The sequence below is a fragment of the Lissotriton vulgaris genome, chromosome 5, assembly GCF_964263255.1.
Source record: "Lissotriton vulgaris chromosome 5, aLisVul1.2, whole genome shotgun sequence".
In the NCBI taxonomy this organism is placed as follows: domain Eukaryota; kingdom Metazoa; phylum Chordata; class Amphibia; order Caudata; family Salamandridae; genus Lissotriton; species Lissotriton vulgaris.
In genome coordinates this window covers 301,917,257-301,941,817 of record NC_141693.1, presented here as the reverse complement: position 1 = coordinate 301,941,817, position 24,561 = coordinate 301,917,257, and the positions used below count along the sequence as shown (strand labels likewise).

Below are 24,561 nucleotides of genomic sequence, written 5' to 3'. Positions count from 1 at the left end.
AATCCTTCCCACCATGGAGTACGGCATCCGGGTCAAAGCCTGGATCTGCTCCTCCAGACATATCATAGACCTTTCATAGTTTGCTCTCCATAGCTCGTCTGTGTCACAGCTGAGCCAGAAATGAAATAAATGAAATGAAATGAAAAAGGGGATTTGTATAGCGCGGCTTCTGCCCGAGGGCGTCCAAGCGCTGAGTAGAGGGCATAGTACTCTGAGGGGCTGGGGATGAGTTCGTTTCTGAAGAGGAAGGTTTTTAGTTCTTTGCGGAAGGACAAAAGGCTCTGGTTGGATCTTAGGGAGAGGGGAAGGGAGTTCCAAAGCTTGGCGGCATTGAGCTCGAAGGACCTGCCTCCAGCCCTGGACCTTTTGATTCGAGGAATTGCGGCAAGACAGGCATTCGCTGATCGAAGTTGTTTACCGGGGCAGTAGGGGGTAAGAAGAGAGTGGTTGACTTCGGGGCTGGCTCTATAAAAGGCCTGATGGGAAATACAGAGGGCCTTAAATTTTATTCTGTCCCTGACAGGGAGCCAGTGGAGAGATTGGATCCCTGCTTTGACTGATTCTCTGCGGGGTATCTGGAGTAGGGTGCGGGCTGCGCAGTTCTGGGTCCGCTGGAGCTTTTCCAGTACGTATTCTGGAGCACCCAAGTAGAGGACGTTGTTAAAGTCGAGCCGAGACTGAATGAGGCCTTGAATGACAACTTGTCTGGCTTCAAGGGGTAAGATTGGAAGAATTTTTCTTAGCAGCCGGATTAACCCGAAGCAGGTTGCTGATGTTTTTGTTGCCTGAGTGTTAAGAGTAAGGGTTTTATCTAGCCAGACTCCTAGGCTCTTGATGTCCTCCTTCGGGGATGGGGGTGTGCCCAAACTGGGGGGCCATAACTGATTGATGGTGGTGGGGGAGGGGGGACCGAGAAGCATGATCTCGGTTTTGTCACCGTTTAGTTTTAAGGAGGATGCCGTCATCCATCTTCCTACCTCTTCCATACAGGCGGCCAAGTTGACCTGTGGGTGCCCGCTGTTCTTTTGTGCCAAGGAGACCACGAGCTGGGTGTTGTCCGCATATGATATGATCTTGATGCCATGTTGACGGACGACCCCAGCCAGCGGTCTCATGTACACATTGAACAGCGTGGGGCTTAAGGAGGAGCCCTGAGGCACCCCACAGCTCAGAGGTTTACTGGTGGAACAGGAGTCGCCATCAAAGACCTGGAAGGTCCCAGTTAGTGGACCAGGACAGTGGCCCACTGCATGGGGCACTCCAGATTCAACGGCTGGGTTTCGGAGGGGAGAGGGAATAGAGTAGATTTAGCCCACTTTATATTAATACCTGAGTACCTACCAATTCTGATTACTTTGCATATAATGGGGGCCAGGTTCGTTTGGAGTACTCTTGAATATATAGTATGACGTTGTCCACATACATGTACACTAAGATCCTCCGAGCGGCAAAATGAGGCCCCTGTGGGCATGATGATGTCATAGCTGCGCAGCTAGTGGCTCCATCGCTACGGCAAATGAGACCAGGGACAAGGGGCATCCATGCCTGATCCCACAAGTGACTGACAACCGAGCAGAAATCACTCCATTGTGGGGGAGGCTCGCCGTTAGGGAAGCATAAAGGAGGCCAATCAGGTGCATGAACCGAGTGCTGAACCAAAATCGCGGAAGTAGATGGAACAAGGCAGCCACTCCGGGGAATTAAATGCCTTAGTGGCATCCAGTAGTTCAGTAACTGCTGCCAGTTTGGGGCCTATAGCATGCATGAGGGCAAACATTGTGCGGAGGGTAATCAGCCATGGAGTGGCCTGGTATGAATTCTGAATGATCTGTATCGACTATGTCTGGCAGTCAAGGGAGCAGCCAATTAGCAAGTAGTTTAACAAATATTTTGTTGTCTATGTTTATCATTGAGAGCGGTCAGTACGAGTAACAGCAGTTAGCAGGTTCGTTAGGTTTCAGTATCGAGATGATGACCGCTTCCTGTAGGGATGGCAGCAGCATGCCGGACACCAGGGAATCTTTGTTCACAGACAGGAGGTGTGGGGCTAGAATTGTGGCGTATTACTAGTAGGAGATGGGGAGCGTGTTTTATTCCGGTGCTTTGTCACTTAGGAGGCTCTATATGACACGGGTCACCCCTTCCATTGTGAATGAGGCGTCTAGGTACAGGCAATGGGCCGGGGTCAGCCAGAGCATCTGGATCTTGTCCAGGTAGGCAGACCGAGCCTTTGCGTCCGGTATGATCGTGCCTCTATACGGCTAGGAGTAGAGGGATGCCATGATTTGTAGCAGGTCATCGGGGGTCATATGCAATGTTCACTCTAATTATTTTCCCCTGTGTGCGGCCGAGTATGGTCTCTGTGCGCTGCAGCCAAGGCTATGTGCGCCAAGAACCTGGCCGCGCGTGTAGACCAGGGCTTTGAGTGGTATAAAAAATACTCTGGGATCTTTCAAAGAGGCGTAACCGATGCAATTAAGGGTGTGGCTTAAAAGCAATTAAACTAGAAATATGTGCATCGCATAGTGTGCCACCCTACTGATATTTTGCTCCGCCTGTCATTGCATCCAGATATATAATACAGGTGCTTCTAGAGCAAGCAAGGCCGCGCTTTGTGGCCCCTCCTTAGGTTTCTAATGCACGGATTTTCTGGCGCTTACATTACTGATGTGACCGTGCAGCAACCGCTCTAGATTGGAGACCTGGGACTGTGCTATGACCATGTCTGTGGGAGTTCTGCATTGGCAGAGGGTTGGCTCCCTAGCTAACCAAACAGGCGTAGCTAGAGCTTGTGGCGCCCGGGGCTATCCTTCAGATTGCCGCCCCCCTGGGGGGTGCTGGGGAAAAAGGACGGCAAGCACCTGAAAGAGGTCCGAGAGACACGTTGTATCGCCACTAATAGTTACCTCAATCATGCAAGTTACATGCACAGATATGACACGGTCCAGGGCTAAACAGCCCCCGTCCACAAAATAGCCGCCCCCACCTAGCTACGTCGCTGAAGGAAAAGCAGCAGAAGGACACCCAAAACTTACATCAGCTCTACCTACCCTGTCTGGGACATCTCACTCATAACATCACAGCTTGTGCAGGGACCTTGTCCCCTGTCCCCTATCTGCCCCGTCTTTGACCTCAGCAATGTCTGCAGACCGGTCCACCACACTGGGTTTGACCATGGTTCCCCTGGCAGCACCTTCAGGATACTACAAGTGAGTCCTTTACACCTGATCACTAGACTAACTTGAGTTCTGCAGTTGGGGCAGTACCAGGCCGGATGATGGGATGCAGGATCAGAGGCGGGGGGAGGGGCTTCTGAATCTGAGCCATGGTCATTCAGTGCCAGGGCCCAGGAGCCACCTTGAAGTCACTTGACCCGCTCCTTGACCCACTCCTAGGAGAGAAGAATCCGAACCAGATTAAAAGATTTTCCAGATACTGCACTGAAGAGGCCCTGCCTGCCTGACGGAGGACACGGATGTGTCCGGCTCCGCCTTTCACTGCTGGGTGAGGACAGGCGGGAAGCTGTCTCAGACAGCCAGACCTGACACACACGACGGGAGGGATGTCGGTGGGGGGGGTGGCTGAAGCCCCTTAAACACAATGAACGTTGCACGCCTGATGTGAGTAATCTCATGCCAACAGATTGTCCTGGCTGCAAGTTAACAATGACACCACATTCTTTCTGAGCCTGGAGCATTTCAAATATGCTTCAGGTGAGAGTGTCGCTGTCTGTAGCCTAGGCCTTAGATTTTTGTTTTATTTTCATTTTCCAGCAACTGCATGCAGATACCGCCTGTCCACCGTCTGTGGCTGTTGCATTGCGAGTGTGCATGCATGTGCAAGTGTCTGTCATGTGTGCGTGTATGTGCACATCTGCTTTTGAGCCTGTGTTGGTTTGTGTCTGTGTGCGTGTGCCAGTGTTCGGCCTGCTCTCCATGCATGTGGGAAAAGGTGTTGCAGACTGCAGTCGGGGACCACTTAGCACAAGAGGAACGTGCACACCTTCACGCACCCCCCAAAGGGGCATCTATTGCTTGCCCATTGGAACAGTGTTTACGAACCAGGGAATTACTTTCTGATAACACTGTGGCTGTTGAATTAGTGATTGGACTGCGTCAGCGTGTTGGGGATTGCATTGCAGGAAGGACTGCGCTCAGGAATGGTGCTGTATCAAAGGAGACTGGTGCTGCGCCTTGAAAGGGGTGGGGGCAGCAGACAGTTGTGGAGGGACATGTATTAAGATTTTACAGTACGTGGTATGTTGCTTTAAGTTAATATATGGTGGTGCAGTGCCATGGCTCTGTATCTGGGAAGTGCTGTGTCAGGAGTGCAGATGCCTGTATCTAAAGTTGCACATGGAACTCTTGATTCAGGGGATGCAGCTTCTCAGGAAGCCATCCAGGGGATTTGTCTGTATTCTTCAGAAGGTGATAGCGTTTGTTAGAGAAAGTGTGAAGTGTTTTAAAGTGGGATTCTGAAATTATAAAACTGCATCACAAAATAATCAATCATAGCCCCACCACCCTGGTGTCTGCCCCGGTCCGGGGCCCCCATCTGACTGGACTCACTCGACTCCGACGTCCGACCCGAGTTTCTCACCTCAATCAACGCGGAGTGCCGCCCGCCCGCAGCCACAGCCAACCCACAGAGAGACAGTACTGAGTTAAGTACTGTAAAGCTGAGCAGCAGGGCCAGGCAAAAAGAATGGTGGTCCACACTCCTCGACTGCTCGACACGACAGGAGGGGCGCTGGGGCGGTGAGGTGAGTGCGTAACGCGTCACAGTCCACTACGGTGCGGCGGCAAGGGCTGGCCCAAAAAATGTTACAGGGCCGTCATTGGTTAAGGATGTGCGCACCGCGCACGCTACTTATTGACGGCCCTGTGAGCGTGAGGCTGGGAGGAGGTGGGGGCCCCCCCAACAACGGTCGGCTGCACAAGGAAGTCGGAACCCATTTGTAAATGATTTATTGTCGTCATTGTGTGCCTACTGCTTAGCCTTAGTGCTGCGTGCTACAATCACTTCCGATATTGAAATCAGATGGTGATGAACCTTACCGACGGGCCGGCAGGTGACGGGTCACAGGCAATCCGCCAACGGAGCATGCATTTATTTCAAAGTGCACCTATAAATATGCTACCCTGATGTTAGCAGTGAAGCACCTGGAGCAGGGTCTGGAAAAATAAACAGGTTTAGGAAATAGGTCCGTACCAGGAGCGCGAGGACGTGTCTGCATCGGGATCTCATTTAAAAGCGAAGCAACTTACCAGCATCCCTGGTATGTAAGCAGACAAAGGACTCCAGCCTGCAATGATTTAGTTAGTCCGCTCGATAAACAAATGAGTTACAGGTGCCTATCTGTTTTGCTCCTCGTGAGCCTCCGTAGGTGCCTATCCATGTGAGATACTGTACGAGTTTCTTACAAATCAGCTGCCGGTGATAATAATATGTGTGCATGCTAGGGTGACCAACTGGCATTGGTGCAAATTCAGGACGGGGAGTGTAAAAATTCAGGACAAAGGGTCGAAATTCAGGACACAAATTCAGGACAGGAGGTCAAAATTCAGGACAAAACTTCAGGACAATTGGATACGTTTTACATACACATCAGAGGTTGCGCAATAGTATAGAAGTAAGCCCAGCCATATCCAAACATATTCAACAATTTGCAAACCTATCCATCATGTATCCTTCCATCTATCATTTCACTCATTCATCCCCTCATCCATCCTTTCACTCATCCATCCATTATCCATCCATCCACCCTTTCACCCTATCCACCTGTACACTCATCCATCCACTCTTCTACCCATCCATCCATTCACTCATCCATCCAGCCATTTATTCTTTCACCCATCCAGCCATCCTTTCACTTACTCATCCATCCACCCAGTCACTCATCCTTCCACCCTTCCACTCTATCAGTCATCCATCCATCCATCCTCCCTTTCTCTCTCTCCATCGGCCCTTTCACTTAGCAATCCTTCCTTCCATCCATCCATCCACCCACCCATCCATCTACTAATCCACGCATGAATCCATCCATTGACCCTATCGCTCATCCATCCTTTCTCTCATCCATTTATCCTTTCACTCCTTCACTCATCTATTCATCCTTTTGTCCATCTACCCTCCCTTTCACTCACTCATCCATCCTTACATCCACACTTTCACTCATTTGTCCATCCATTCAACCTTGCATTGATCAATTCATCAATCCATCCATCATTTCACTTATCCATCCACCCACTCACTCATCATCCACCTTCTCACTCATCTATCCTTCCACTCATCCATCCACCCTTTTACTCACCCAGCTACCCTTCCACCCATGCATCCAGCCATTTACCTTTTCTCTCTTCCATCCTTCCACTCACTCATCAATCCATCCATCATCTCTCATTATCCATTTATAAAATCTTTCATTCATCCATTCACCCTTTCACTAATTCATCCAGCCATCCACTCATCCCTTCACTTACTCACTCGCCCACTTTTCATATTAATTTTGAGCAGAGCCTTTCTGACAAGAGGCCCATCAAGAACTTCACCCTCGCTGCATGAGCCATTCCACGACTGGACAGAAGCCACCCAGGGCAGAGACCGGATCCACCACAGGAGGGGGACAGGAGCCATCACAGGCGGGGGGCAGGTGGGGGGACAGGAGCCATCACCTGGGCGGGGCAGGAGCCATCACAGGAGGGGGAACAGGATCCGACAGGCTGGGCTTGCAGTATTGTAGTATAATCTCGGTCTCTTCCGGGGGGGTGGGGGGGGGGGGGCTCCTCACCCCCTCCTGGACAAGACAACAAGAAGACATGCTCTTTCCAAAATGTTAGTTTTCCCAACCCCCGCTGGGATGTACAGTACTTACAGGAGATGCTCCAAGAGAACTGTTTTAACTGATTGTCCTCCATACTTTGTTAGTTAGTGTGGGTGCGATTGTGCCATTTCTTAATGTTATTACTTTAAGACTGCATGTTAGAAGAACCAGGTTTAATTACAATTTAGTGACAGTATTTAAGCTCTGTGAAGAGAACCAGTGCTGCACAGTGTAATCAGGGCCGGTTCTAGGATGTTTAGGGCCCTGGGCAGAAATGAAATGTGTGAAGCTCCCGAAAATCGCAGAAACATGGCACATTCAGGGCTGTTTGCATTTGAATAGATGCCCCTGCTCCTGAAGCTGCCGCCCCTCCCTCTCAGTCACCTTCAAGCACCCCTTAACAGCTCATCAAGGGCTGGAGGTGTGAGGGTTGCCATCCCGCTGTGCCTCGCCAATGCTGCGGGGTATCTGAGCCTTACATCAGTGTCAAGAAGGGAGGTGTTTGGAAGCTGAGCCGGCTTCGGCTTAAAGGTAGTGCGACCGGTCCCCGAGGGTAAAATTACGGACAAATGGCGTCCGTTAAAGAATGCTTCACGGACAACGGACAGACGGCCGAAATTACGGACTGTCCGTGAAATTTACGGACGGTTGGTCACCCTAGTGCATGCATGTACCGCCGACCGCCCTACAGTCACTGTCGCTGACTCACGGGCCGCCTCGGCCGGGCCTCCTCAGTCAGTCAGTGAGTGACTGTGCCGCGGCGGCCGCCTCAAAAAAGGTGCCGCCTGGCGCGGACCGCCCCCCCCCCCCCCCCCCCCCCCCCCCCCCCCCCCTAGCTACGCGGCTGGATCAGAGACCGGCAATCTCATCAAGATTCACAAACACACAAGTACACCATGGTAAGTAGCAGTACAAGCATTCCCTGCCGGACAATGCATGTGCGACACAAAACCCACACTCGTTCACCCTCCTTCACTCAACCATGCAGCACCGATGCCAGTTCACCAAAAACCCAGTGGAAACGGAAGTGACATTGCGCCCTTTAACAGCCCCCCCCCCCTCCTGACTTCACCTAGTTGGCCCTTTGTTCCAACTACTCCTGGACTGCGTAGGGACATGGAGAAGGAGGAAACAGTAACGGTAGTGTACTCTTTTCTGTTCCTTCTGCTGCCTCATGACCTTTGAGTAAGGGTAATGCAAAATGGGCAGTGCCAGCCAAGGGTACCAGATGCTGCCCTTACAAATTCATATCACTGTGAGAAAAGGGAGTGCGCGGGCAGTCCACGATTCCACACTGACACAAAATAAATCACCATTGCATGCATGGAACTCTTACTGCACTAGTGGAGCACGCTTCCTCGACCATAAAACAGGCACTGCATTGCCAGAATGAGGGCAAACCTTCGTGTGTGCATGTTTCATGTTGTGGGTTGGTTGGCATGATAGTGAACGGCAGTATGCTTGGTAGTTTGTGATGACCTGGCACTGCCATAGAAACTAGTACTATTTGATTTTAGAGGATTGTTCCGAGAGATAAAAAAATGTTTTTTTAAGTTTTCATTGAGTAATAATTTTCTAGGACAAGAGAAACGTAGCACATGGTGTTTTGAATTGACATCCATGTGCGGTTCCATTACTGCAGTGAAGAGCATGGTTTGCTGAATGGATGCCAATCTTTTAAGTTTGGCGAAGCCAGCCATTTCTGTTCAATTCAGAGTTGTCTTTGGGGTCAGACCCCTTTAACTCTCTGACATGCTTGGGTGAGCCTCCTGCAGCCATTGGCTATCGATGGTGTCTGTCACACGTTGGGTCACCCCAGTGGAGTATTTGTGTCTCGCCTTCATGCTGGTTTCTGGGTGGATTCTTCCACGTCCTAGCAAGTTCTTATTTTGGATTGCACAATGTATTATTTAACACCTGAATAGTCCCCCCCCCCCCCCCCTTTAAACACACTTTCACATTCACTGCTTTCACTTGTACATGTGTTAAGGATTCCTGTTAATCTCAGCGCCCATCATGCGCTGCAATTATAAGGAATCCTTTCACAAAGGCTCACAATCCGCACCCAGTCGGGCTGTATTTAGAAAAGAAATGAAGCACGAAGCAAGTCTGAAAGCACGATGTGTGCTTTGCATGTAGTGCTTTCAGGCTTGCTTCATTTCTTTTCTGGATACAGCGCCGCTGGGTGCTGATTGTGGGCCATTGTGAAAATGTTCCTTTTTTTTATTTATTTAAACAGAAACGGTCTTTAATTTGTTAGGCAGATGAACACTGAAAAACACAGATGGGCATTATTAAAAAATCCAAATAATTAAAAGTGAAAAAGGTCCATGGAAGAAAATATAGATCAAGGCATGGTAATATGTAAAATTGTGTCCATGTTTTAAATACACCACATATGAGCAGTTATCACTAGAATGTCCTGATAGGAACTTCAGTCTTGTATCTTTGAATGCTCAATCCGTGTAATGATCCAGTCGGGTTCAGCCCCTTTTGTGAATTCCCCTCGAAATTCATAATTTGCTGTAAGTAGACGTTTTGAGTTCTTTGCGTTGTCATCTCCGAAAACAATCTGAAATACTTTTGTCCCATCGGAGCTTTTCTCTGGAAGGTTGGCACTAGTGAGATACCAAAAGCGCATCGATACTGACAAACTTTCTGCCATTATCGTCATTGTAAATGCCCACGTCCCCAAGTGTCAAGTACATGATTTCATCTGATTCTGCAGCCAGCGCCCTCTTGTGGCTTTCTGGGAGAGCAGAACATTTTTCCTTTAACCCTTGTAGTACCTCATCAATTACAAGTTCTTTTAGTGTATCAAAGTTACACTGAGACAGCAGCTTAGACAGCTGTCCGCTCCGACTCGGATGGGTATCTCGGGAACAGTGCCTCCTTCCGCGATACGTCCCCCAGTGTGCACTGGCTGCAGGGTTTCCCTGGGCAGCCATGCCTCAGTCCCACATCAGGCCTACCCTGCAAGCACAGCAGCCTTTGGGACAGCAGCACCCTCTGAAGTTTCACCCCGGAGTCAGTGGCCCCGAACTCGGCTGCCCTTGTTGTTGCGTCGGGCCATGGGGACCCACCTTCCTCAGGGGAAGGTCAAGCCGTGAGCGCAGAAGGGCACCCCCAGTAGCCAGAGAAGTCCCCAGAGTGCGGCCAACCCTCTCTTGGCTAGGCTCTCTGCCGCGGGGGATATGCCGGGAAGCGAGCAGGGCTGTAGTTCAGGCTGCAGCACAGGCCTGGGTCAGATTTGTGCAAAATAGTGTCATCTTCTATTGCACCTCGTCTTAAGGTATGATGTTAGGGCCTTATCTAGTTGTTTGTGCCCTAACACCGCAGATAAGTGACGGATATCAATGTCAGCCAGCAAACCTCCTCTAAGCGGCTGCCATTTTCCTGCCGGCCTCTCTAGCACCCCCTACTTTCTTAGTCTTTATATCTATTCTCCTTTTATTAACATTTTCACCTTGTGCCACCGCTTCTACTTCCCTAATCTTCATTTCGATTCATCCTCCACTGTCTCCAGTCCTCCACATCTTTCTTTTCATTTTTCACCGATATACTTCCTCTCACCCATCTTCATATTCATTCTTTTCTTGTCATCAGTTTGCTTCAAATCCTTACCCATTGCACTCTCCTCCAGCAATCACCGTTTTCACATTCATTCCTCTGTGAGCCCCTGCTCTAGCTTTTGCCATCCTGATTTTACCTCGTCTTTTAATTGCCCCTTTTCCAGCGTTCCCATTTTCCTTTTATTGTCCTCTGGAATTGGCAAAAGTTTAAATATTGCTGCAACTCTAAATAAGAAAAGTAAATAAGTCCGAACAGTGTGACATTCATTTGTGCATGCCAGTGGTGGTTTTTTTATATGGGCGGAGAGGCTACACCCTCGTCCTTTTTCTGCCCCCTAACTTATGCTTTTTACTGTACAATTACGAGTCAAAACACCTTTGTGCCAGTAAACGGACTCTACTGTCTGGTGACTTCGGGCAGGGTTCGCAAGTTAGGTTTATTATGGCAGGCACAAATCATGCTCTCTGAGCATGCGCCAGCAATCCTAGATTTGCCGGGCTGACGATCACCAGCTCGGCAAAGCCATTGAAGTCCTTGCTGAAAGCCCTCCCCCAGCAATAAAGCTAGCCCTGGGCGCTGTGGGCTTCAGCTCTGCAGAGGCCAGGGCTACACATCAATCACAGTTGAGCAAGCCTCACTGTTAACCCCACCCTACCATGACCGTGACCAACCAAATAAGGGCTGGTTAAAGTTCAAGAAAGAAGTTGCGCCATGATTCCTCGCACCTCTGGTAAGGGACATTGAGGAATAGACCCCATTGCATTCGGGCACAAGCAGAAATGAGCACATGGACACGGGGCAACGGGCACCGCCACCGCTACTGCAGACTCACAGAGGGATGGACACAATCACAGGCCAATGCAAGTAGGAATCTTAACATTGTCTGGCTTATTATTTTATAGTGCTTTACATAACCATAAGGTTTCCGAAACACTTAGTTGGGAGAAGCAGCAGTGAATCAATCTCGGACAGGGAGCAAAAGATACAACATGCAAGGACCTCGAGGAAAGGCACAGTTGTACTCCAGCATATAGAGAAATTTCAGTTTCAGACCGTGTAGGGGACACGCCTAAAGAGAAGCTGGCACAGTTTGACTGCGACGTTTGAAAAAGCAATGGAAATAAGCAGACAAGGCTGAAAGTAAATAAAGTGCAGGAACGTTCAGAGAGGTATGTGGGGCGAAGTTACCCAATTACTCCATGTCACGAGGGCACAGTTTTTCTGCTCCATGACATGTTCAAACCATATTTTTCGCAGGAGTGAAAGTGTACTTGTAACTGAGCTGAAGGAACACTACAAAAATCCCAGAATTCACAGACCTAAATAAAAAACCTGCTGATGAAAAACTGGTGCCCTCGTCACTTAAGAATGGCATGGGCATTTTAAATTGGAGCAGTAGGCACTGACAGACTCAAACTGAGGCTAGCACATGGTCTAGCAGACACAGTCGCATGGGCAGGCTGTGGAGACAGTGGCTTGCAGCAGACACGGTGCAGGTTTTCTGGCTGCCTGCCTTTTTAGGTCGAAGGCCTAAAAGGCTGCGCTTGCGCAGTCTTATTAGGTCGAAGGCCTAAAAGGCTGCGCTTGCGCAGTCTTAGGCCGGAGATTTAATGAGTCTGAGTAGCGGCGAAGGTCCCGCCTCCGTGCCCCATCTCTCCTTCATTGGCTGGCTTCCTAAACGGAGGCCAGCCATTGGAGGAGAGATGCGTCACTCCAAACAAGCTCCGTCCTTTTCGGATTTGGGGGCGTAATTTTTGATGTTCTTTAGACAGTGACGTTGTCCGTCACTCAGAACATCAAAACCACGCCCCCAAATCGAAAAAAATCTCGGAGCTTGTGTCCGCCATTTTCGATCCTTCGCAGTGAAGGTAAGATCGTGGCTAAAGCAGAGGACAGGCCTGTAATTTATTTTCAATAATTTATTTTGCAAGTAACTTCTTTTGAAAGTGTAGTCTCGTTGTTGCTGCTGCGTGGAGTGCCAGGAGCGGGGGAGATGACGAGGGCTTCAGAGCACGGCGGAATGTGGGGCCTCGCGTAACTGCCGAAGGAATTTCTCCCCTCTCCCGTCCAATGCAGTTCTCATTGGAGGTGTACAACACACGGGGGCAGCCTTGTTTCTTGTTTCTAAAGAAAAGAGAATGGTTTTTATTATTTTCTGCCTGCCACCCACATTCCCGCTCCCATTCTTGCGGGGCATCGGGACCTCGGGGAAATGTGCTGCATGCCCGCCAGGCACGGCGAAACCTGGTTTGTGGTTTCTGCGCGGCAGACAACGGAGAAAGGAGGCGGATCGAATGCCGCGGATTGAGGCAGATGTCGGGAGCAAAAAGCTACGTGTGGGTCTAAAGAAGACATGGGCCCGCTGCGGGAATGCATTGCGCGGTGTCTCACAAGCGACGCACAACCTCGGTGGCCATGAGGTCCAGAAGGAGGGGAAGGTGAGTGTTAGGAAACGTACACTCGCATGCGGTTGTGTGGGTATCATTGGTGATTTTCAAATCACCCGGCCGTCCAGACTCTGCTCCCGGCATCAGCAGCTCGGCCCGCTCCAGCAGACCGAGGCACCGTGGGAGATGATCAGACGGGCGGAAGGAGAGCAGCGCGCTGAGCATCTCTTGCATGTTTAGACATGGGGGTGCCTGCGGGGTTTCAATGTGCTAATCACCCTCCCAGTCCTTGACACAGGGCAGCGCGTGCTCACCAACGCATGTGTCCCCTCCGCGTGTGACTCCTGATTTTAACATGCTCTCCTCTTCTTCTCCTCCCGCCCCCCAGCCACCCGCTCTTCTCCCCCGTTCTCGCCCTGGTCTTGTGAGCTGGCCACCTGCAACTCCCCCCTCCCCCCCCCCCCCCCCCCCCCCCCCAGCCCGGCATGGCGATGTCTGCTCCTCCGACTCTTTTAACGAGGACATCGCAGTGTTCGCCAAACAGGTCTCCGCATTTTATCCACCTTTGCCCCTTCACCCACCCGAAATACCACACACTGGCCCGGCAGGGCACACTGGCTGGCTGCAAACAGCCGCTGCATGGTCACTTCATGCGTGTTGTGCTCAGTCCTCGTGCACGTGGCTGTAGCGCCTGGCAGGCGGCTTCAGTGCGCTTGTGTGTATGGGTTGTGTGGGTAACATTGGTGATTTTCAAATCACCCGGCCGTCCAGACTCTGCTCCCGGCATCAGCAGCTCGGCCCGCTCGAGCAGACCGAGGCACCGTGGGAGATGATCAGACGGGCGGAAGAAAAGAAGAGCAGCGCGCTGTGCAGCTCTTGCATGTTTAGACATGGGGGTGCCTGCGGGGTTTCAATGTGCTATTCACCCTCCCAGTCCTTGGCCCAGGGCAGCGCGTGCTCACCAACGCATGTGTCTCCTCCGCGGGTGACTCCTGATTTTAACATGCTCTCTTCGCCCCCCCCCAGCCACCCGCTCTTCCCCCTTCTCTCCCTGGTCTTTGAGAAGTGCGAGCTGGCCACCTGCACCCCCTCTGGGAGCCCGGGGTGGCTGGGGGCGATGTCTGCTCCTCCGACTCTTTCAACGAGGACATCGCAGTGTTCACCAAACAGGTCTCCGCATTTTATCCACCTTTGCCCCTTCACCCACCCGAAATACCACACACTGGCCCGGCAGGGCACACTGGCTGGCTGCAAACAGCCGCTGCACGGTCACTTCATGCGTGTTGTGCTCAGTCCTCGTGCACGTGGCTGTAGCGCCTGGCAGGCGGCTTCAGTGCGCTTGTGTGTATGGAGGGTGTACCTGTACAATGTGCACTTGGAGACATTCATGGCTGTTGTAATATACGTACTTCTGCAGGCAGTGAAAAAATCTAGCCGCGATTAAGAAAGGGGAGGGGAGAATGTGCTGCAGCTGAAGGGAGAGCCCTGGACCCATGGAGGTAGTTGCCCGGTCATCCCAGAACGGGGAGAATAACGAGGTGAGGTTATTATCTTGAAGGGGCTGCGAAAAGGGAGGGGATTGAGGGACACGAGGGAGGACACACACGACATGCATAAACGATCCCAGTTTATTTAAGACTCGGAATCACAGCTCTGCTCTGTGTGGCGAGCCAATGTCCAATCCCAGGCATGTCTTCGCTGGTTCTAGTAGCCCATCCACAGTCTGTGGCAACCGGCTCCATGGGAACACATCTGCAGTCCATGCACTTCTTAGGCGCGCGCTCAACGGCTGGTGCCCTTCCAGACTCTGTGTGGAGATCCCATGTCCTTCCCTGGGTATATCAAAGCTGGCTATCCCCGTTCTGTGCACCCGGCTTTATGGGCACATCTCTAATCCCTGCGTTTCTTAGACGCGCGTCCGTATGCCGCCCGCCCGACAAGGCTCTGTTTACATAAACCTGTAGTCGCTTAAGAGAGCAGCGCAGCCCACCTCATGACCTAAATCTCTGCAACTACATACAGAGCCCATGCACTCTCCCAGAATCATTTACTTATCCACAGTCTTTGCCTTCAAATGCCCCCCATACCCTGTGTGGTTCTATAGTCAGCCCCCATCCCCAAGGTGTGTGCAGTCACTGACCCAACACTGGTACGTACACTGCATAGTAACACTCTATGTTCTCGACTTTATATGTAGCCTTCCCCACCCATTTTTTTTAAATTTCTGCAACGTTTATGCACGCCCAAAGTGTATGTTCTGCGAAAGATGAGTGCATAACCTCGTCTATGCCTCCCCGGGTTCCGTGTGCACATACACCCACATGTAAATGCCATCTGCAGGCTCAGCGAGAACATCTGTAGTTCATGCCCTCTGATAGTTTTGTGTTCACAACCACAGTCTCTGCATCTGCAGACTCTGTGCAGGCGCGCAACATCCATTTGTCTCACGGGGCTTCAGCCCCCCCCCCCCCCCCCCTCTCCTCGTCGTGTGAGTCAGCCCGGGCAGAGGCAGCTTCGGCGGCTGCTGTTTGGAGAGGGCAGTTTGTATGTCACGTGTAGGGGGCTGCGCGGTGTGTCTGTTACTTGGGAGGGAGGCGGGAGGGACAGTTTGCCAGTTACTTAACGGGGCCTGGACAGTATCTGGGAAGGAGGGTCCGTGCGCCTAGTGGGGAGGGAGGGTTTTTGTCGGTTCTAAGGAGGGCCTGGACATTGTATCTGTAATAGGGGGTGGGGGGCGCGGGGCGCGGGAAGTTCTGCAGTGTGTGTAATATGGCGGAGAGGACCCGCTGCCCGGTGAAAGCAGTGTAGCTGGTACAAGGGTTAGCAATGTGTCTGTTATTGCTAGGAGGTAGTGTGTTAGTAGTACAGGGCTGTCCAGCGTAGGCGCAAGAGGGCTTGATCTACGCCTGATAACCACGGACTATAGACATTGTTGCATTTACCATAGACTATAGTTATTTGACTTTATGTGAGTATCTTGGAGCCCTCGCAGCGACCAGGCCCTCCTGGGCCTACGTTGGGCCCCCATGGCCTGGCGCGTCCGGACAGTGCAGTGCGTCTGTGTCTGGAGCGGGCTGGAGTCTGCGGACATCACATATGCAAAAAAAAAAGCTAATGCCAATAGAAATGACAATTCCATTTATTTAGGGATAACAAAAAGATAAAAAATGATCAATACCAATAGCTCTACCTATAATATTGCCGAGACCATTGCATTGTAAATGCTTGTTTGTTCCTCTGGTCTGTAATTACTGTGCAAAAGCGAGGGAGGAAAGTTAGCAAATCCTTGTCTGCCGACTCAGGGCTGTTGGATTGCTCCTGCATTCACTGTGAACGAAGGGTTCGCATGGGGTGATTGGCATTGCATTTGGAACTTCTGTAACTCCAGTTAATGTATATTTAAAGTTTGCAGTTTGCGAAACCACAGGCCGTGTTGTGCGCAACTTACATACCAGGCAAGATGCACTTCAGAACATGTTACTTAAGTGCAACAGAAGTGACCCTCATCACGCATGGATCACACGCTTACACATTTTAGCGAAATGGCGAGGGGCTCATCTTCCCATTTAATATTCTAAACGTGGGGGAATAACTTAAGACGTGAAGACACAAGGCGAACTTCATAGGCTGTTGTCTGTGTATATATGTATTTGAACCTCTGTGAGCCTGAAGGTGAGTCCTGGGTCACGTTTTTCTCTTCGTTTGCGGTGCAGTTTTTGGCAGAGACCCGAGTTGAAGCGTGAAAGTGCTCCACGCCACAGCGTCACAGATCTGCCACCCCACTGCCATTGTTCACTCTTGAGGGTTCATTTACCTCCGTGACTGGTTGAATACTCACAAACCCGGAGAAGTGGACGAAGGAGAGAGAGCGAGATAGCAATTTACAAAAAAACTAGGGGTAAGAGATCGAGAGAGGGTGCACGGATGAAGGAATGGAGAGAGGCGGATAGAAAGAGAACACAGGAGCAGTATTAATCTGCAGTATCAGGGCTCAGGGACAATGACCACATGTGCGACACAGAAGACAATTTACATTTTCACACACTGTCCCTGCTGCATGTGGGGGACTAACCCCAACTCCCAGTGGCGGCTGGTGACATTTGAACCTGGTGGGGCGAAAAATGATTTCCGCACTGTAGCTCGCGAGCGCGCGTGCCCGAACACCCCCGCCCAACCCCCCCCCCCCCCCCCCCCCCCCCCGAGAAAAATGTGAACATCGAGTGGACAACTGGTGCATTTGCAAGCAATTTCGAGAAGGAAGGAAGGTTAATAAAGAAATTGTGAAAGTGCAGTTATGACAGTAATAAAGAGATGTCCTGCTTAATCAATATATGGCTTCATAACAGACTTTGAGATACAATGCATTTCTGACTACCTCACAATGCACTAACCTATTCGGTACCTTTTTGCTTTAATTGACCACGTGAACGTGTATATTATGAACAATGATATATGAACATCACGGTGTTTAATGAATGTTACAAGCACATCTGTTGCCTATATATAAAAAAAATCAATAAAGAAATGATTTTCAAAGTAACAGAATGTTCATACATGTAGATATGATTTGTCCTAATTTTCTTTTTAAATGGAAGCGTTTTGGGGAGCCGGTGTGTCCAGTTTTTGATGAGCACGGCCACCTGTGTTATTAAAATCCACCCTCTTTTGTGTGGTTTTCATGCGTGTTCACGTGCAATATGTAGCTGTGTGATGGACTGACCCGGAACGCGCGCCGTGTGTTCTTGAGCAGGTGGTCCACAGACCCCGGCTGCTCCCCCTATCAATCTTTGAAAGATGAGCCGGGCAGCGTTCCTGGTGAGTGTATGTGCAGGGCAGCCAGGCGGGAGCGGACGAGGGCTACTGCAGCGTGTCCAGAATTCTGAATAGTGTTCCACGGAACTCGGACCATCGTAAAGCAGAGAATGCTGCGTTTTGAGCAAGAAAAAAGCTCAGTGTTGGCAGCTGTTTTAGAAGTGCCATCAACGTGCTGATTAACTGCTGATTCAACTGATGACAGCACCGCTCTAGCCTCGGCAGACCTACTATCATTAGAGGAATTGCATATCTAGTGCAGTGGCCCCATTCACCTTTTTTTGGGGGGTGGGGGAGGAAGTGTTGGGGGGGGGGGGGGGGGGGAGTGGGGGTTATGTAGCGTGAACAGGACCCGAAGTTACAGATGGACACATTTATTTTTGTTAGGCACGGGGAGAACAGAGTTTTGCCCAGAATTACAGGATGTTGAGAGTCCCTGCTGAGACACGAACCCGGTTCCCCAGGTGCGAGGTCCACGGCTCTAGCCGTTAGGCCACATTCTCCCTCGGACCTTTCCTCCTCCTCCGCTCCTTAGAGATCATGTATATTGCGCTCTGCGCCTTCCCTCCTTGTCCCCCTCCTCCTCACTCAAATGGGGAGGACCCCCAGCCAGCCGGAAGTTATTGTGGGGGTTATCACTGTTTTTGTATTACGCACTCTCGATTTTGTATTCAATGGACTGTATGCGCATCTCTGTATGGCATTGTTACCTGCATTACTCTAAACGGAAAACACAGCATTGCACCAAATGTAACACTTTTTTTCCACCCTCACATAATTTGATGGAATAATTTTTCCGTCGCTTTTTTCTGCACTTACCTGTGCAAAGTTACTTCTTACTTGGAGGAAGTTGGCAAACTTTCCTGTGCGAGGTGATATACCACATTTGTAACAATGCCCTGCTAAAAACTATTAGAACACACTGGCACTGCATATGCAAGGATTTTTGCATTTTCTGCCTCTCTGAACAAAATGCTCGGTGTTTTCACTTTTATCATAAGACTACCTGTGCTCCAACCATACCGGCCTATCTGTTGTCCTAAGAGACTCTTAATTATGCCGTAGACGATCCCAACTCTGCAAAGATCGATACAATTAGTGTAATTCCATAGGATGACACCACAGCCTATTGCTTATGGCATTGGCTGGAGCAGCCAAATTTCCCGCCCCATTAGGTGGCTGGGGGCTGTGGCATGAGGCAACCCCCGGTTTACCAAGGGGGGGGCTAGTGCGCATGTCCCCGCCGGGCAGGAAAATGACCTGTCCGGAAGAGGACACGCCCACTAGCGCGTCTGCACAGCCCTCCCCCCCCCCCCCTTTTCCTGATGGTTTCTGGTCCGGCCCGGCGACCGGCCGGCCAGAAACTGCATGCAGAATGTGTGATTTTAAGCACACAGCGGCGGTGCGCATTGGGAGGGCAACGCCCCAACGCCCCAATGGACGCACCGCCGCTGCCAACTCCCACTCCCCCGGCCCCCAAGATAGGTCCTAACAAGTGTCAGGCAGACAGGAGTCAGTGGCCATGGACGACAAAGGCACCAGGCAGGTAGGAGCACCGCTACTTATGGGTGGGATGGTAGCTGAAGTTCTCTTTTGTTTCTGTTTAGGACCCAGGAACCCAGTTAATTTATTATCCTGTTTGAAGTTTGCTACATTCGCTTAACTTGTGCTATGTAAAGTTGCGTCTTTTATGCAGGCAACTGAGGCAAGCGTTACACATACACTCCAGAGATATAATAGATTTGTATAGCACAGGTCGCCGTTTTGTAAACCGTACAAAAAAAATTCCTGGATTCGTTTCACCTTTCGGCCTGATTTAGGGTTTGGCAGGCTGGAGTCTGACAGTGAGGGTGCCAGAGGACTGTATATCTGCCACCATGACAGACAGCTGTCTGCCAAATTTAGAGATCACCGCCGGCTCAGGGGTTACATTGATTGAATTAGTGTAGTATCTGGCTTGGGCTGATGTGATGAATTGTCTGTGTTTTGAGCAAAGAGATTTTAGTGTGACGTCCTTGGTGATCTGTTTTACTTTCATTTTCGTTCTAGTTTGCAAACGGTTTATTTATTGTCCCTAAGTTATTTTGAGTACTATGGGGTAGAGGGTTTACATCTGCACTTGTGTGTTTCACTGGTGCATGAATTTTTCCTTTTATGTTTTTTTCAGGAGTGTGTTTTCTACAAGGGTAGGGGGGTATTGATATCAGTGCCTGGGTTGGTGATATTGGGTGAGATCTTAGTTTGTCCTATAACTTAAGCATAGAGAAATACTTCAAGGGTCTAATGGTTTCTATTTCTGTCTTGGAATGACCTTGGTATGTTGTTTGAGCTTGAAGTAAATTGAAGTGGCAACGTGGCCAGTCTACCCCAAGAATATGTGGCCTTGCATTGGCTGATGATGTCGAGAAGAACAAGGTTAAAGATGTCGCCCATGTCACTGATTGATTTAGTGACTTATTGCCTCACCTTGTACTGATGCGGCTGAGGTGGGTGCTTCTGTTTTTTTTTTAGCTAGAAATGTCAGCGAGGTGAAGTCTGCTAGAAGGGTGGTGTGCGTGTATTGTATGGATAAAAAGATTTTAAAATTCACCTATTAAGACAGCCCTGTGTGCCTCCCAAAGTAAAACAGATTATGTGAAACAATCGTCTATATACATGTATCTGAAAGGGACACATTAGTGATAGATTCCTTACCTTAGAATATCCCCAGGCGTCAGACTGGATCCGGAAAATTTTGCGTAGCAATACCCCTGCGCGCTGGCAGGCGTCGTCCGCGGCTCTCGGTCCGGCGTCGCTAACGCCGGAATGACGTCGTCTGAGTACATAGACGCCGCCCATGCGCGCTGACGTCAGTTCTTCTTTTTTCCGTGCCAGCTAGCGCAGATCCGGAGTCTTGCACTCCTACGGTGCCGGTAGGGATGCCCGGGTTTAAACCCTGTTCCAGGTGTGACCGACTGATGTGTTTAGGCCTCGACCACAACGACCGCACCTGCTCCGACTGCCGGGCCCTGACGTCTAAAGCTAGGCGGGAGCGGTCCCGCAAACGACTGGAACTCCGGCAGTCAGCACGCGCCGTTCCAGGTCCCGGTCCCACAGGAGGTCTAGGGACAGGTCACAGGGTCGGAGCCCTCGCAGCTCCGGGAGTGGACATCGGTCGTCCGGCTCCAAGTCCTCAGGTAAGAGGCATGAGAGGTCGGAGAGACATCATCGTTCCTCCGACCTACCCCGACGCTCGCGGGATACGGCCGGGGGTTCGGGTGACACCACCCACGCGGCTCCGACAGTCGCTGACGTCGCCGCCTGCCCCACACCTTCGGGTCCCTGGGCATGGCGCGACGCCTGAGGAGGTCGAGCGGTACCTCATGGCCATGAAGTCCCTCCCTCCTCAGCCGGGTTCCGTGGCGCTTCCGGGCCCAACGGCCCCGGCTGGAGGACCTAGCGGGTCGGGTGCTTCGGCTCTGACGCCGTCGGGTGCTTCGGCCCCGGCGCCGCAGGCCCTCTCTGGATCCGCTTCCGGATCCGGGTCATCGCCTGTCAACCTCACCGGCGCCGGTCCAGCGGGTGTCGCCCCCGGCTCCTGCTATGGGAGCCGTCCCCGATCAAACCCTTGGTCTGCCGGGCGCCGCTACCGACAGCCTTTGGGGATTTCTATTTCCATGAACTGGCCCCATCTGCTGACCCTGAACTACAGGAGATGGGTGACGAGGGTGATTGGGAGGGGTCTGAGGACCCTCTGGCACGGGATTGCCAGTCTCAACAGGACTGGACATATGAGCTTGGGGAGGCCAGTGGAATTGACACTTCGCCAGACACTGGATTTGTCTCCCCTCCAACCGTGGCTACGGAGGAGGGGGCTGCTTATAGTGTAGTGTTGACAAGGGCAGCCAAAGCCCTAAACCTTGAGCTCCCTGTCGCGGCCATGAGGACTAACCTCCTCACTGAGGTCCTTAAACCGCAGACAAGCTCCAGTGAGCCTCTGCTGCCATTTAATTGTGTGACGTTCTTGTGGGCATTTGGTCCAAGCCTGCCACAGGTCCGCCTGTGGATAGGAACGTGGCCAGACGCTACCGCCCGGCTCGGGGCGACCCATGCTTTTTGTCTACCCATCCCACCCCTGAGAGCCTGGTCATCCAGGCCTCCACTTCCCAGACCGCATTCCCGACGGCCCCGCCGATCGGGAATCCAAGAGGTACCAACAGTTCGGGAAGAAGGTGTTCTCGTCCCTCAGTTTGGGACTGCGGTCAGTCAATACCGGGCCGCTACACCCACACCCTGTGGAACACGGTCGCGGAAATGCTGCCACAGTGCCCGGAGGAGGCCCAGGCTAAAATCGCCCAAGCCCTTGCGGAGGGTCGAGATGCAGCACGGTATTCCATCCGGTGTGGGCTGGATACAACGGACTCACTGGGCAGAGCGATGGCAACGACGGTGGCGGTTCGACGCCACGCCTGGTTGAGGTCTGCCAACTTTTCGGCCGATGTCCAGGCTACCCTTCTGGATATGCCGTTTGATGGCCGTCGCCTCTTTGGCGACAAGGCAGACCATGCGCTTGAGCGTTTTAAGGACTCCAGGGCTACGGCCAAGTCCTTGGGCCTCTCGGGCCCCACGCCAGCTAACGGGTGCCTTTCGCTCCTTTCGTGGCCAAGGAAGGGGCGTGCCCACACGTGCCACCAGCCACGCGCTGCAGAACGTTCAACAGCGCGGTGGCGGCTGTGGAAACTGCCGTAGCGGCGGTCGGGGACCACGGCGAGGCCCGTCCACACCTTTTCCCCCGCAGCACCTGCCTCAAAACTCTCCTAGTCCGTGCTTTCAGGGCCATGTGATGCCAGTGGGGGGCAGGGTTCGCCATCACCTCTTCCACTGGCGCACTGTCACATCGTACAGGTGGGTGCTGCAGATCGCCCGAAGGGGCTACTCCCTCCCCTTCGAGGCGACCCCTCCAGCCATGCCACCGCAATTCCACCGCGTGTCGGGGGATCACTTGCAACTTCTGCAAGAGGAAGTCACGGCCCTCTTGGCCAAGGAGGCCATTGAGTGCATTCCTGGGCCGGAAGTAGGGTGTGGTTGTTACTCCCACTACTTCCTGGTACCCAAGAAGGGCAAAGGGGGCCTACGCCCTATCTTGGACCTACAGAACGTCAACGGCTTCCTCCGACAGGAGAAGTTCAAGATGCTGACACTATCTCAGGTCCTATCTGCCCTGGACCCAGGAGACTGGATGGTAGCGCTGGACTTGCAGGACGCTTACTTTCACATCCCCGTCCTGCCGGCCCACCGGCGTTACCTTCGGTTCACGGTAGGCCACGAGCACTTTCAGTTTACCGTGCCCCCCTTCGGCCTTACCAGCGCCCCAGGGGTGTTCACGAAAGTGATGGCAGTGGTCGCAGCCCATCTGCGCAGTTTAGGGGTGTCCGTCTTCCCCTACCTCGACGACTGGTTGTTGAAGGCGGGCTCGCCCCAGACAGTCGTCAGCCACCTCCAGACTATGGCCGATCTCCTGCACCTGCTGGGGTTCTCCATCAACGTGCCGAAGTCGCACCTGTGTCCCTCCCAGAAGCTCCTCTTCATCGGAGCGGTTCTGGACTCGGCGCAGTTTCAGGTTTATCCTCCCGAACAGCGGGTTCGGGATATTCAGGCTATGATTCCGCTCTTTCAGCCTTTATCCCGAGTCTCGGTCAGGTTGACGCTGCGGCTTCTGGGGCTGATGGCCTCCTGCATCCTTCTGGTGCATCACGCCTGGTGGCGGATGCGGGCTCTGCAGTGGGACCTGAAGTTTCAGTGGGCCCAGCATCAGGGCAACTTGTCCGACCATGTCTTGATCAAGGAGGGCACTACAAGACAGTTGCAGTGGTGGCTCACGGACCGCTATTGGGTCAGTGGCGGATCCCTCTCCCTACCCCACCCGGAGCACGTAGTTGTGACGGACGCGTCCCTCCTGGGCTGGGGGGGCCACATGGGAGAGGCGGAGATCAGAGGCCTCTGATCTCCGGCGGAGTCCCGGCTCCACATCAACCTTCTGGAGCTGCGGGCAATCCGTCTTGCACTGAAGGCATTCCTCCCCTCTGTCCGGGGGAGTGTAGTGCAGGTGTTCAAGGACAACACCACCGCCATGTGGTACTGCAACAAACAGGACGGGGTGGGGTCGTGGACCCTGTGCCAGGAGGCTCTGCGCCTCTGGCAGTGGCTGGAACATCAGGGCGTGACCCTGGTGGTTCAACACCTGGTGGGTTCCCTGAACGCCAGGGCGGACGAACTCAGCCGCCGGTGCATGATGGATCACGAATGCGTCTGAACTCTGACGTGGCGCAAGGCCGCTTTCAGCAGTGGGGAGAGCCTTGGTTAGATCTATTCGCCACAGAAGAGAACGCGCAATGTCATCAGTTCTGCGCGTTGGAATTTCCAAGGCGGCACTCGCTCGGAGAGGCCTTTCATCGCGAGTGGCGCTGCGGTCTGTTATACGCCTTTCCACCTATACCACTTCTGCCCAGAGTGCTGAAGAAGCTCAGGCGCGACCGGGCCCAATTTATCCTTGTGGCTCCGGACTGGGCAGGAAGATTCTGGTATCCCGAGCTACTCGGTATGTCTGTCGATCCCCCGATTCGTCTGCCTCTTCAGGAGGACCTTCTGTCGCAGCAGCAGGGGACGGTCCTCCACCCGAACCTGTCCAGTCTCCACCTCCATGCTTGGAGATTGAGAGGCGACAGTTGGGGCCATTTGACTTGCCTCCTGAAGTTTGTGATGTGATTCTGGCAGCCAGGCGTCCCTCCACAAAGTCGGTATACGCCTGCAGGTGGAACAAGTTTGTGGCATGGTGCACAGCAAAGGCTGTGGATCCCCTTTCTGAGGTTCTCCTCTTCCTTCTTTCTCTTGCCCAGCAGGGCTCTGCTCTGGGCACTATCAAGGGCTATCTTTCTGCCCTTTCCGCCTTCTTAAGGCTACCTGATCAGCCTTCTTTGTTCAAGTACC

The 24,561-nt window shown here is 52.2% G+C and overlaps 1 protein-coding gene and 1 pseudogene across 3 annotated transcripts in view; one reads left to right on the top strand and one right to left on the bottom strand.

Annotated features, from left to right (window-relative positions):
• The window catches only part of SLC35E2B (solute carrier family 35 member E2B), a 442,385-nt gene that overhangs the window by 382,000 nt on the left and 35,824 nt on the right, over nt 1-24,561 (top strand). The window lies entirely within an intron of this gene.
• On the bottom strand, nt 9,258-9,771 carry LOC147710776 (m-AAA protease-interacting protein 1, mitochondrial pseudogene; annotated as a pseudogene).